This window comes from Nesoenas mayeri, assembly GCF_963082525.1.
Source record: "Nesoenas mayeri genome assembly, chromosome: 6".
In the NCBI taxonomy this organism is placed as follows: Eukaryota; Metazoa; Chordata; class Aves; order Columbiformes; family Columbidae; genus Nesoenas; species Nesoenas mayeri.
Window position 1 is genome coordinate 41714026 of NC_137545.1, and position 14962 is coordinate 41728987.

General features: G+C 39.7%; 1 protein-coding gene across 2 annotated transcripts in view; it reads left to right on the plus strand.

Annotated features, from left to right (window-relative positions):
• ACVR2A (activin A receptor type 2A) overlaps positions 1 to 14962 on the plus strand; it is a 61592-nt gene that overhangs the window by 19695 nt on the left and 26935 nt on the right. The gene's annotated exons all lie outside the window — the stretch shown is intronic.

The window sequence follows — 14962 nt, forward strand, 5'->3', positions numbered from 1 at the left end:
AAGCAATGAACTTAAACCACAGTACTTTGGGTTATTTCTCAGCGCACTCTTGTTTTCTACAGCTGTAGGGTCTCAAAAGGTGTGCAGAATATCTCCTTGTTATACTGCATTTTTTAGGAGGTTAAAATTTGTTGTGGGTCGGCCTAAAGGTAGATAATTCTTTAAATAGATCGTAGTCTACAGCACTACAGAAATACTGCAGAGCTTTAGGATGCTACTGATGCTGGTGCAAGAAGAATAAAATGCAGGTGCTTGCCGTGTTCACTTCAATGAGGTGTTGACCGCCCTGGTGTGAGATAGTATTACTGTGGCATTGGTGGGATTATTGCTGAAAAAGGCCTTGTTTGAAGCTTCAACTTTAAAAGTGAAGTCGACAAATTGGGAAGGATTCAGAAAAACGCTCTTCAAGAATTATCTTTTTGTCTACGAATCTTGTGTTACTGCGGGGCTAAGAAATCCAAATCACTTTAAGTAACGGCATGATGTCTGGACATTATCTACACTTAGGTGGGGTTTCTGACTAAAGGTCTTAGAAAGAATAAATATTAAAAATCAGTATTTTCAGTGATGAAGGTGAGATTACATACAGTGTCCATTTTTAAACTGAGATATTTAACACTGAGATTTTGAATAAGACTTGTAAATTTTGAATTTGCTGCTACATTTCAGTAGGATTTCTGGTGGGATGTGGGGTTGTTTAAGAAGTTGTGAGCTTGATGCAGAAGTTACTGGTTGCAGTTCTTTGCTCCTATGGACTTAAAAGGTAAATTTTCACAGCTGTTGCCTCAGGTTTATACAATGATGGATTTTTTCGTGGGCATGTCTCTCCCAGACTCTTGTTGATGGGTAGATCATATGTGAGAACTTTGGCAGAAGGGAAAACTTTAATGCAAGACACTTTCAATAAAAGAAATTTAATGACTGCTAGCAATTATACAAAATCCTAAATGAGAAAGAACCAGAAGGTAAGCAGAATAAACAAATGTACACAAGGAATAGATTATTTTTGCATTAAAGGATATGTATTAAATCACATAAATATTCTATATGTATATGTGCACCACCTCTCAAATTTTTAATTCCCCTTAAAAATGTACAAGCAAGATGATTATTTTTTTTAATAGAAAGAAAATCAAAGGGAGGCTGATTATTTATGTTCTCAGGTCGTTTCCCAAAGCTAGTTTAAGAGAACTGTGTATAGAAAATATACAGAAAATAAATATGCTGCACTTTGTTTCCTGCTGAGTTCCAGTCTTAAATGCAGAAAAACAAATCGCAACTTAATTCAGTATTTAGAGAATTTTATACCAACAGTTCAAAAAGAATTGTGTTGCTGTTCAGTAGGTTTCCTTACCAATACTTTGTTCTGTCCTTTACATCCCCAAGTCCTTTATCCAGGGAACTGTGCAAGTGTGTTTCAAATTATATTAGCTTATTTCAAAGTCAATAGCTTTGTAATCAGTGATAAATATCTAATTTAAAGATAATTAAAAATGCTTGTCATATATAAGCATATGATTTTAAGTAAAAGTTGTTTCTGCTTGCTTGGGAGGTGATAAGGTTGTGGACTAAATGTGATTAATGTTCTTTGCAGATGTTGCTTTATATGCTTAGGCTTTCAGAAGTAAAGCAGTCTAGACTGTCTGTCTGCATTCTCCTGCAGCTTTGATCTTGATTAAAACTGGTTATATTACATCTATCATCTTCCTTTTTCGAATGCCAGAAAGTATCTTAACTGGTTTTCTGTATGTATATATGCTTATATATAAAGATATTTTGTATCTTCTTTGAGTACTCTAAAACTTACACATTCTGGTATGTTCAGCAAGTAGCGAAAATCGGTATTTTATATCTTGAAAGTCTTTAAACTATCATTTGAGTTCAGATACAGCAAACATTACTCAAAATGTTAGTGAAATCCATAGGGAGTGAATCAGGTTAACATTTTTAAGTGGTTTCTTCCCTCCTGTTGGATGTACATCTAAAGAAAGGTGGTAGCTTCTTTGATCTTGGTGCTGCAGTCATCTGTATTTCTGTTGGCTCTGATATTAGTGAGCTGCTAATATGGGTTTCATTCTACTCTACCGAGATTTTTGTTCCTGACCACTGCCCTCCCAGCTCAGGGTGATTGAACCGGGCTGCTGCAAGCTGTGAAAAAGGGTCAAACACAACAGTAAAGTACCTGAAGAGAATAAAATTTGGCAGGGAGTGGGATGTGCCCAGTATATGGCAGAGCACAAGATCTGAATGCAGTGAATTTCTCAGATCTTTGCTTTGGTATTGAATCTTTCGCTGCTTTCAGAGATGGTCAGTTCCTTGCTTGTCCGCACCTATTACAACATGAATGATTCTTGAATAACCGGGTTTTCGGTTTGTTTGCTTATTTATCAATTGAAGATTGCGTAGGACTAATTTGAGAACTTGATATATTTTATGGGGAAGTTTTAAGTGATGGAAATCCTTTTAATACTAACAAACTATATGATGGTCAGTCAGTAAAACATTTTGGTTAATTCCATTAAATATTAAAGTAGATAAGGTTTCTTTTCTATTATAACTTCTGTTGTTGCCACCACTGTGTCCTTTGTGTAAGTCTGGGTAGAGCTGTTTATGAAATGTTTGCAGTTTCTAGACCACAGTGGTGTCTTAAATCCAAGTTTGGGAACATGGCTCCATGTACTCATCAGCTATTCAAAACAGATGGAGAAGTAACTATATAAGAAGTTAAATAATACTTAGCTGTCACTTGTAAATCTATTATAGGAGGCAGTGAGTTGTGCGTTGCTCTGTACTTTGTCATTACCTATTTTTTTTTTCCCTGATCCTTAGCTATACAGTGATAAAATTGTTTTGGTTTTGTTGTTTCTTGGCAATGATGTGTGATTGTTTTGTTTTTTTTAATTCTGTAACAAAACTTAATATTTTTATATTAGACTGTGGTTGTCATTATGGAGATCTGTAATCTTGCCTAATTGTTGACATAGCAATCAAGGGAAAATTAAGTAAAATATTTACATACAAGTCTCACACAGCAAATCTGGATTCTCCCTGTTTTAAAAGTATTACCCAGTACATGCAATCACAGAATGGTTTGTGTTGAAGGGCCCTTCCCAGCTCCCCCAGTTCCCCCCTGCCATGACAGGGACATCTTCACCAGCTCAGGTTGCTCAGAGCCCCGTCCAGCCTGGCCTGGGATGTCTCCAGGGATGGTTCAGCCACCACCTCTCTGGCCAACCTGGGCCAGGCTCTCACCACCCTCATAGGGAAAAATTTCTTCCTTCTATCTAATACAAATCTCCCACTTCCAGTTTAAAGCCATCACCCTTGTCCTGTCACTCCATGCCCTTGTAACAAGTCCCTCTCCAAGTTTCATGTAGGTCCCTTTAGGTACTGGGTGCTGCTCTAAGGTCTCCCCAGAGCCTTCTCCTCTCCCAACCCCAACTGTCAGCCTGTCCTCCCAGCAGAGCTGCTCCAGCCTCTGAGCCTCCTCTGTAGTTCTCCAGGTGGGGTCTTAGAATTCTGGAGCCAAGGGACTGAATCCCTCCCTCAACCTGCTGGTTGTACTGCTGGTGATGCAGCCCAGGATGCCGTTGGCTTTCTGGGCTGTGAATATGCATTGCCGGGTCATATTGAGCTTCTCATCAACCAACAGCCCTGAGTTGTCCTCTTAAGGGCTGCTCTCAGTCCGTTCTCCACCCCACCTCTTAATTTTGGAATTGGGATTGCCCCGACTGCACCAGAGCTGCCCTTCTAAATGGAGATGCTTTTGTAGTTGGGAGCTGTGTAAAGCGCTCATACAGATCTGGGCTCCTTGAGAGTAAGCTCTTAATAAAATTCTGGTCAAGTATCTTAATACTTTGGGTTAGCATATTGAAAAGTTAACGCTAAAAATTTTACACAACATTTTGTAACAAATGGATTTCTAAGGCTTTCTTGCCAAATTAAATGAAGCAAAACTGGCTTAATTGAACACTTCAAAGCATCTTTTTTCATTGATTTGCATGCAATTAGCTTCTTTAAATAGTTTGGAGTTATTGTACTGTGTCAGATGTGGGCTATATGATCAGAGGATGTGGTACCAAAATTCAGCCTGTTCATGTGTTATCAAACATGTGACTTGCTAAAAACAAAGAATCCAGTTAGAGTAGGCTTTTAGTGTGGTTTTGAATACTTTTCATAACAAACATACAGTGAAGCACAGTCTTGTTGACTTCGGTTTTACCATGTGCATGGTTGTTAAATGAGAATTTAGTTTGATATATTAATTATTAAATGTTTAGGTGTTTAAGGCCTTTAAAACATACCTTCAGTATCTTCATACTTGGAGATAATTCCATCAATAGTTTTGAGTTTCTAAAAGGTATTTTGTATTTTTTTAAAGTGAAATATTATAGATGGACATCAAATTTTTGTTACTCATACCTAACCAGAAATGTTTCAGTCTCTTTTTTCCTTAATTGGATCTTTTTGGAATTACTTGATGTTGGTAGATTATGTTTATGATCTTTCAAATATTTGTATTTTTGCGTTTCAGGGAATAGGGAGATGATCTAGAAATTACTAGAACTGAACTGATATTCACTCTAATAAGGGAAAAAACAGGTGATTCCATACTGTTCTTTGAAATTTTCCAGTGTATAGGTTAAGTTATAGCAATTCAGCAGCATTTTCTGGTCGAAGAATAACAGTAATCTGCATCCACTTCAGAATTTCTTTTGAGAAGACTTTCTGGAGAGATTAATATTTCTTTTGCCATGTTATCAGGGCTGAACTTTAGGAGCTTGTGCATAGTTACCTTTTAGTACACAGGACACTGTTGCAGTGTTTATTTGGGCTTAGCTCATGTAGCATTGAGCCCTGACGATATTTTCAAGTATTTGTGTGCCTTGCTTCACATTAACATCAAACAGCCTTAGAACAGGTTTTTTTTCCTTAAGAAAAACACTGAACGTGAAAGCATAAACTATTTTTAAGTGCTTGTAGGCAGGTAAAATAAATAAAAGCCACTCTCTTGGATTACTTTTGCATTGATTTGATTCTCACATTAGATGAGTGCTGATTTATTAATGGCAGCTGTTGCAGCAGCCACTGCATTTAACTGCTCTAATGACAATAAATGTGCTGGTTGTCCAATATGTAGCATGTTCTTAAAGTCACTACTACAGAGTTATGCTCTAGGACACTGGTAAGAGTTTTACGAACGTACTTTTAAATTGCTCCCTTTTGCAGTCAGTTATTCTTAAAGCCCTGACAACAAGTGCAGAATAAGTTGAGTTTTAGTACGTAGTACCCTGACTTTAACCTTTGGCTTTGAAATACTTCATTTTTGGATTTGTTCTTCAGTTGTCAATCTTACTTTCCTGGATACAATTAGTAATAATTTATATATGTATATAAACACCACAGAAAGACCAGTGGATAGCAAAATGTGCTTTATGAGAATCCATAAAGATTTTTTAAAATGGAGCAGAAGAATTGTCTAATATTGAGGTATGTTAGGAAATTGCTTTGTTGTTCCATTGCTTTTTTCATCTTGTTGTGAATCTTAAATTGCTGATGAAATTCTGCCAGCTCTCACTTCCACGGGAAAAACTCACTTCGTAGTATCTTTAGAGTATGGAAAGGTAGTGATGGGGGTTAAAAGTAAGAAGAGTATTTAAATGAGGAGCATTACATGTGGCGAAAATGTTTATTTAATGAAGACTCCATAAGACAGCTGGACTCTGGATTTCCCTGATCTTCTCTAGAACTAGGTATTGAAACAAAAAATATATTTGTTCTCTTGCATTTGTCGATGCCCAAATGGTCTTTGTTGAGGATGAGGATTGTGGTTGCCAGAGCTGAGCTGCTGTGGCTGGAGCTTGAGATGAAGAGTTGACTTAGGAGCTTGAAAGCGAGGACGGTATGTGCTCCTCATACCAACAGTGTTCTTGTCCATAAAGCTGTGGGCTGATTCAAGCTATGTAAATGGGATTTTGAACATAATCTTCAGATCACATTCTGATACAGCGAGCAAAATAAGGCAGCCTGAGAGGGGAAAAACAGAAAGTTCATTTCAAGTGATAGGCAGTTCAGCTAGAGGCAAAGAGGCAGTTTTGCCAGACTTTTCACTATAATCAGTGCTGATTTCACAGCATAAAGACACAAATTTAAGAATTCTTTCAATGTAGGAAGGGTTTGGAATTTTATATAAATAAGACTGGACAGTAGAATTGGAATTAAACATCCAGCAATGTTTGAGGTTATGCAGATATTTTTGCTTTAGGAAGGAGGGTTCAGCAGTGAAAAACACATTAGCATTTTTATGATGATAGGTATTTACTCAGATGTGTAATGCTGCAGTCTGACATTTGAGTTTAGTGACTGAAGGAAGGAATTACTCGTTTCTGCCAGTTCAGCTCTTTGGGAGGCCATACAGCAGAATCTGCTCTTTTTGATTGCACTGCCACTTAAAAATGTATTTCAAACCGTGGTCTTGCGTGGTAACAGATACCATGAGCTCCTAATGTGATTTGGCTGCGATGCATCCGATCCTAAAATGCTCCTCAAGGAGTATTTCCTAGCAAATCAAAACAATATTGATACCGGACAAGTCTTTGGAAATGTCTTGAGAACTGAATGTAGTTCTGGCCAACCTGTGTGAGAAAGATGGACTTGGGAAGGCCTGCTGTTGTGATGAAGTGCTGAAATGGAAAGGAGAATGAAAACGAGAATAGAAAAAAGCCCCTGGATCACTGTCTGTGTGGAATCAAGACTGAAGCTAAACTTGATGACTCTCCATAAATATGCTGGAGAGTTAAATAAGGGAGGGCTCAAAAAGGGTTTCCAGCTCAGCTGAATGGGTGAACCTTTAAAGGATTGAAATTTTTCAATACTGGCTCCTGTGTTTTCCCCACCGTGGTGTTGTATTTGCCTGTGTGCCCGAGGTATTCCCTCTCTCCGTTGACACCAGTCTGGAACCTGTGTTTCGTACTGGTTCGCTGCCATCTGGCCAAGGGCAGCTGGAGCTTGTCTGGATCTGCTGGGCTGGGTACGTGGGCTCAGCAGCTGAGCCAGGCCAGGCACAGAGCTCAGCGCTTTCCAAGTTTTCTGGGCCAGTGTTCAGCAAAGGAATACAGCTGATGCTTTAATTACCAAAAAAAAAAGGTGAAAACGGTTTGTAAGTATGTTTAATCTGGGATCTTGGTTGTAACCACAGAAAAGTATAGTGATGGCAGAAGGATTTTAATGTAAATAGCTTCATCGGGATATGAAGGATAACTCTGTAGTGTTATTGGGATACAACACCCACAGGGAGAGCTCTTTGAGATCGGAGTTTAAGACAGAATCACGCTGGGCCTGTTGTCTTTTAAATAGTTGTATAAGGTCTAGAAAGACAGAAAAAGAAGTGGGGTGGCATACTTTGCACAGAGGAAACATCAGACGTGAAGTTGGATGCTTGCCTCATGGTGTCTTGACTGATTTTATTTGACTTGGTGTGCAGTTCGGTTTTCTTTGCAAACTGTTAAAAAATTTGCCTTGAACTTGATTGATTTGGAAGGCGAAAGGTATTATAATTATTTTTGTAATTTGCCTGACTTAACTCTTCTGTGCGCGTTTTGTGAGGGGTCAGAAGGGATTCTCCTTGCAGGGAGGCAGCCTTATTTCTCATTATATAGACTTGCTGAACGTTGATGCTGATATTATTCAACAGGGTTCTGGAAGATGCATGAAATAAAAGCTACAGAGAGAGAGTTGGAGAAAATTTTGTTTACTGATATTGTCTGCCTTACAGTCAAATCAGATAAGGAGATTTAGAGACAAACCGAACTCCTGTCAAGCTTTTTTTCTTATGCTTTTTCATCAAGTGATGAATATGTTAGAATTTCCCATCTCCATGAGGTTGCAGGACTGAACTTTCATTTACAAAGTTCTAAAAAATATTTCATAGTTCATGGTTGGGAAGTTCTTTGCGAGGTTTCATAGCTCATGGAAGAACTTCTACAAATACCAACCCCAAGGAAGGATCATTTTCATCAGAAATAGCACGTGTTATTGCCGTGTTGCTCAGAGCAGGGTGGGCAGCAGACTGAAACACTTGGCCTTGGCATTTTCCCTGAGAAATCCCCACTTTTTTTTTATAGCTATCTGCAAACCAATTCCCTTTTGCCATATGGAGAATATAGATTGATTTTTTCCTTTTTTTTTTTTTCATGCAGTCTGTAGAGAGGGAAGAATTGTGCTTCTCTCTCTAGGCTGTCAAGATAGCATTATTTGAAGGTAAACCATTTTTTCTTAGTTAACAGACTTCTCTGTGGCCCCTATTTGGCCTCTGGCAAATGTAGCGTGATAGAGCGGGGTATGAAGAGCAGCCAGATGCCATCTCCTGAGCCACCTTCAGGCCCTGGTGGTGGATGGAGTCTCCTCTGAACCTTCCGAAGCTGCAGGATCCCGCTTCCTCGGGACTCTCCGATCAGATTCACAACCGTGATGTGTCTGAGATCACTGCTGGGAAACTCCCCGTCAGGCCTCAAAATAGAAATTCTGCTAGTGGCCACCGCCAGCATGATAGTCATCCTTCACAACACTTCACATCTTCCTAATCTAGTGCTGATATCTTTAGGTGGTTGATTTAGGCTTTAGTCTGGGACCATGGCTACCAGTGAAGTGCGTTACTTTTTTAGTTTAATAACAGTGTCCTAAAACTCGGTGGAAATGGTGTTACCTGTGTGCAGTGGGATAGCTTCTCTAGCTGCTTCATGAGCAGCTGCCTTACTTGAGCCGAGCTTCATCTGGAGACAGCTGTAGATGATACCGTCTGGATAGTCAGAACCCACGTTTTCAAGTTTTCAGTCTCAAACACTTGAGGTTTTATTTGAGTTTCGTTTACACATTGAAACCTGCACATAGTTTTGCAGGCCAGTATTCATGGGGGGAACAGTGGGAAGGGACCCTTGCATCCCTTTCATCTGAGCTGTGTTCCGTCTTCTCATTTCCTTTTATATCCTGGCTTCCTTGAAACAGCTTTGAGGTCAGCTACTGTGATTATTTTCTGTAGTTTACTGATTTGTTTTTTTTGTGTTTTGGGTTTGATGCTGGGGAGAGGAGGGTGGTCCTAACTGGAAACTGTGTCTATTTCTAGCACTAGTGCCTGTTAGTCCCTGGTCTGTTTTTTTCAACCTCTGCATCTTGTAGAATTTAAACTCTTCTGGTGAGTATTGAGCCCTGTGCTACTTGTCGTGGTAGATTTTTATCATCTCGCAATACTTTCTTTGTTGTGTCAGGCAGGGGACATTTGACCAGTGCCATCTATAAAAGCTACCAGCACGTATGAGCTGACTGTGGTCCCAAGGCTGTGCTTCAAAAAGCCAAACAATTTACAGAATCTTTCAAGCTTTTTTCCTCTACAAAATCATTAGACAGTGGATGAGAAAGTTTTGTGTTGCGGGCTGCTCGCACCTTGCGGTGACAGGAATGGCATGTTTGAACTTGAAAACATCAGCCTGTGTTTTAGTGTGTTTCCTTGAAGTCAAGAAGTGTGAAAAACAGCGCTTGAGATTTCTAGAGATTCCCAGAGGATGATAGTCTTTATTTCAGAGGAGCTGATGCTATAGGTGCCAGTTGTGTCATTACGGGCACCGTCATTTCTGCCTAAAGAATCTGGCTGTCACCTGACTCTTTTTCTCCATTTTCTGCCACGTGCTTTGCTCTGAAATGATTTCGGAAAACTTGGACACCAGAAATCTGTTTGTTTTTTTTTTCCCCACTTCCTTAAATCCAGTCTTAAAAAGATATTCAGAAATACAAGGCAGAACGTGGAAGTTCTCTACAAAATCGTTATGACGTTATTAATTTATTCTAACAATAAAACAAACTGCTTGGAGCGACTGCAGGGAGGAGATTGTATTGCAAGAGTAATTTCAGCTTCTTTTTTGCCTTGGGTTCAGTGAGATGGAGGTGCCGCTGTTCCACCTCCTGCAGTGGCTTCTTTCTGAGTACTCCACGTATCGTGTTTGCCTCCGTAATCCCGTCTCCTTTAACCACTCAGATGGAGACTTTGCTTTGGATGGAACTGTGGAGTTTCTCAGACTACACAATGGAAATCAGAGGTTCCTCATCTTTACTTCCACCCTTTTCCTTGAATTCTGGCCTCACCTTTAAAGATGCTTTCCGCTAGTTCTGCCACCACCATTTCTAAAATGAGAATCACAGAATCTCGTATTTCCATGGCAGGCTCATCCGTACCAAGTTTTCCATTTTGGCAAGGTGGGAACTGCCAAAAAATGGAAATATTTTTCAAGTATATGATGAGATATCTAAGAAAATAGAGATTTCCTGATACTCCCTACCTCTCTGCCCCATCCCCTTAATCCTACTATAGTCCTGGAGAATCAAAGTTTAATATAGCTGTTGTTACACAAAAAGCTACACTAAAACTTCCTGGTTTACTGTAGGACCCCTGTTGAATTGCAAAGTATATAGCAGCACCTGGTGGCGTTTCCCCATTCTCCCACAGTGAACGCTTGGTCGAACATTCTGAAAAGGAGAAGGATAAGGAGAAACTCTAGTCAAAAAAATATGTATTTTCTGTATAAGGCAGTGTGGCAACAGTTCAGGTGGTTTGTTACTTTACTATCTGCTTTGTCTTTTTCCTGATTCTTGTATTGCTTAAGTTAATTGCTGTTGTGTTTGGATTTAATGAATGAACTTTGGCTCATTTTATGTGCAGTACAGTCCTTGTTCGACCTGCGGGCATTGAGAACAGCGATAATGCGACTAACACTTGTCTAAAGGTCTACAAAATATGTTTGGAGGTATATTGGTGTGTATAAGGAAAATAGAATAGATCCTTTCTGTTGTAACTCTGTTTTATTAGATTGAAAAGAACCTCTTTATTTTTCCTTTGAGAAACATTCCCCTTGGTGTTATCAGAAAAAGTACAGAATGATAAAAACCTCCTTCCTGCTTGCGGAAACATCCAAGATGGGCCTTTTTAGTATGTATTTGTAGCTTGTTCTTAGATATGTTTGTGGAGGCAAACAGAATAACATATATGGACAAGTACTTGAAAAACATACCTGTACTGTAACTGAAGTGTTTTCAAGTTGCTATTTATGCTACTTTTTCTGTCCTTTTTTGTTCCTCCAGAACAGTGTATTACAATTCAGATACTTTAGTGAATGGGCCGTTCTGTCTCTTAAGTAACACACCATGTCCAGTCCCTGTGGTGCTTCACGCCATTCTCTTCAACTAGTTTATTCTAATAAACTACCCCTTTCCTTGTAAGTTTGTGAATTTCAGTGCTCAGAATGAGTTCAAATTAATCTTTTCTGTCACATGAGTTTTCCGACATATAAATCCTTACCAGTACTGTCACTGGTGTATATGATAGAACCAAGTTCAAGTGCAGAGTAATGGACTTGTCTGGATGGGTTGTGTAGCCATGAAATACACAGGTGATTTATTCTTCCTGGATTTCAGTGTTGCCATTTGCACCTCAGAAACAGATTAGATGGAAAACGAAGTCTGTAGTTCTGTCTGGTGCTGGAAGACATGCAGAAATAAGTTTAAAATGACATTTTTAGTTCCCCTCTAGTCAAGGCTGTGTGAGGTGTGCAGAGCAATCTGCACACGTAGACTGGCTTGCAGAAGAGTTGTGGTTGGCTTTTTTGGTTTTTGTTTTAGATCTCAACGCTATCAAATTAATTTTGGTAGCCTTTCCACCAGTTTTCATGACTTCAGCTTAGAAGTTTTGCTGGATTTCCAAAACCAACGTGGAGTCCCGGATTCACCTTCCCTCTGACTGGAAGATTTTGTTTCTTCTTGTGGTGTCACCAACCAAATATGCTGCAAAAGTGGGATTTGGGGCTGGGAGTAGGACATGGGATGGGGTGAGGATGGGACTGTCTTCTCAGGAAATGAGGGAGATGATCATGGTCACACTTCAGACTTTTTATTAAGAATGTCATGAAACCGTTTTTCCATTACAGACCAATGGTGTTGCGTTGCTCAGTTTCAGGTTTACTAAATAAAGTTGGATGGTAAACTCCCAGGAGTTTGTATCTCTCTTTTTAACTTCTGAGTGTGATGTAGTGGTATCTGTAATAAGGAATTAATATTTTATCCAGAATCTTTGGCCAGTAATGTCTTTCTAAATTAGGGCTGTGTTAGTGTAGTCCTTTATATTAGCTATGCATAGATTTCATAGATTTCACTGTTTACCTCTTTTTTTTTTTTAAGTTAAAAAAAATGGCTAGATTATTTTTTTTTTTCAGGAATTCATATAGTCTTTCTGCTTGAAAAAATGATAGTTCACCCAAACTGCTGCTAAGGTGAGGTTTTCCAGACTGCACATGTGCGCTCTAATAAAATTGCTTTCTGTACTGCTGACAATTACAGTCTATCCTGTATTAACAGCGGTTCAGAAGTTCACTAGCAAATGGTGGTTTTCTTTTTTTACTGCAGCTGTTAGGGATGAACACAAATGTATAGCGATACAGCAGCGCACTAACTGCAATATGATAACAGCATATATTAAATATCATCTGTCTTAACAGGCCAAAACTAAACCCTATTATAGACTTGAATATTCTTTGCCTTTTTAACGTGTTTTCCTCTTTTATACTCCAAGTTCAGTCAGTAGCGTACTCCACGGCTTCCTTCAGCAGCAGCGCTTTGCCTTTTGAGATTCAGTAATAGATTTCCAAAAGACCTGACAATTTTACATGGAAAAATGTTGTCAGCGTTCAGAATGGTTATAGGAGTTCCATTACAGACATACTGTGCCTAAACTGGGACCTGAATAAATTTGCTTTTGCTGTAAATTCCAGCTGCCCTTCTCCTCTAAGAATCTGATTCCCATGGAGGGGGTGGCAAGGCTGGTTATGAGCAGATGTTGCTCTGTGCGTCGTGCTCAGGGCTGCCTGTTCCGTGTGGTTCCCCTTCTCTTCTTCCCTTCCCTGTTTCACATTCCTGCTTTTCTACTTCTAAAGATGAATCCAAGACTGTCCTGGTGTGTCCGCCCATCAGTGTAGTCTGGCCAGACCTATTGCAAATGTCCACTCTGGATGTTTGCAGAGGAGGTGTTTTGTTAGATGGTCCTATCAGATCCAAAGGCACTAACCCAGCAGTGGGATTGCCGGGCAGTTGCGAACGTTGAACTGTTTCAGAGCATTAACACATAAGAAAACCTGACTGTATAAGTCATGTATAAGGAGAATGTTTGTGCAAAGTTAATTTTACTGTAGTTTCAGCATTTCATCAAATTCAGCTTGTCTATGGTCCTTCAAAGCCAGGCTTGGCAGCAGAAGGAAAGGAATGGCACGTATGAGATAAATCCAGGACTTCTGCTTTATTGCACTGACAGAACCAAATTGTTCAATCTGTTGCCTCATCTGTTTCTTGCCATAGCTGGGAGTTGTAAAGGTCAGGCCATCGCAGCACAAAGAATATAATAGTTAACATGCTGCATCTCGCGGTGTCACCAGCTGGCTAGTGCCTTTCTCCCGTGGAACAGCCAGGCTCTTTCCCAAAAAGCGTAAGCAGAATTCTCTGCCTATTTTGGGAATGCGTCAAAGTCAAAAGTTTCTGGAGGTGGCGACGTGGGATGCCTGGTGTGGTCAGTGCTGCGCTTGGCTCTGACATCCTGTGTTTCAAGAAGACTGCAGCAATTTCCAGCTTGAAATCATTCTCGTCACCCTGAGAGGTGCCGCTTTTCTGTTCCCTGGACAGTCGAGTCTGTTCACTGAGAAAAATTCGCTTATTGTCAGCTGTGTGTGTTTGGGGAGGTGTTATGTGATGGAACCCCAGGCGCTGTTGAGTACAGTGCCTGGGTGACAAAGGTTTCATCCTGCAAAAGGAGTCAGGGCTTGAGCCGCTCTGCTTGCGATACCCCCGTGTAGAATGAGAAGCATGGGGATGGCTAGAAAGCAATAGCTAGTGTATCAAAATTATTGTGAATATATAAGAATAAAGGAGGTGATACAAAAAAGAAAGTATGAAACTGCTATGGAAACCCTTTTCTGTTTAAATCTGATCTTCAGCATGATGTACCCGTCTCTTAAAAATATCAGATGGTTGGACAAACGAAGTAAACGTGCTTTGTCGTCCTTCTGACCCTTCCTCAGTTTTGAAGCCAGTACTCTGGCTCCGGCTCTTCCATCTTCCTCTCTGCTTTTCCATCTACATGTTAAATGATGAAGCTTGCATGAAGATTGACGATGCACTCTTAGAAGTATTTGACAAGATAAAACTAGAAGTAAAAGCCTCCCTTCCAGTGTTTTTGTTAGTGGGTTTGCATCCTTAATAACCTTTACCCTTGCAGAAACCAGATTGGTGCCTTATATTACATTAAAATTATGAAGTTAGCTCCACTGTATTACATTAAAACCATGAAGTTACCTCCACTTTGAGGTGCTCAGTCTGTTAATACTTGCTGGGTTTTGCTGTACATTGTCAGTAGGCATTACATTTGTAATTTAAAAGCCAAAATTAAATTTAAAGGTTCAGAGACTTTTAAGAATATTGGGATGACAAAAAAAAACTATCACATGGTTTCAGGGCAGGTCAGTGAGTCTGTTCTGGTTCAGCAGCAGGTTTAATAGGGACTGGATCTGTGGGACCACCCAGGACACAACCAGCGCCCTCCTTGGAGATGAGGAGTTAGTGTCACACCTGGTGGTCTCTGTTCCACTTGCTCCCTCAGCAAATCAGAATGACATAAAACAGGCTATTTGAACATAGTGTGTTTTGTACTTCAGTGCTCTGTGTTAAAAAGCTGCATCACAGATGAAAGCTAGGGGAAAATATGGTTTAAAACTGCATTAGTTGAGCGTAGGTTTCTAAGATATACTGTCTGCTTTTTTGGCACACGTAAGGAGACAAAAATGCCTTTTGGTAAATTCTACTACCTAATATTGACTAATATTATAACTGGATCTTTACTGTTGAGTATTATAAGTTTTCTCTGCTGTTGCTATTCGGG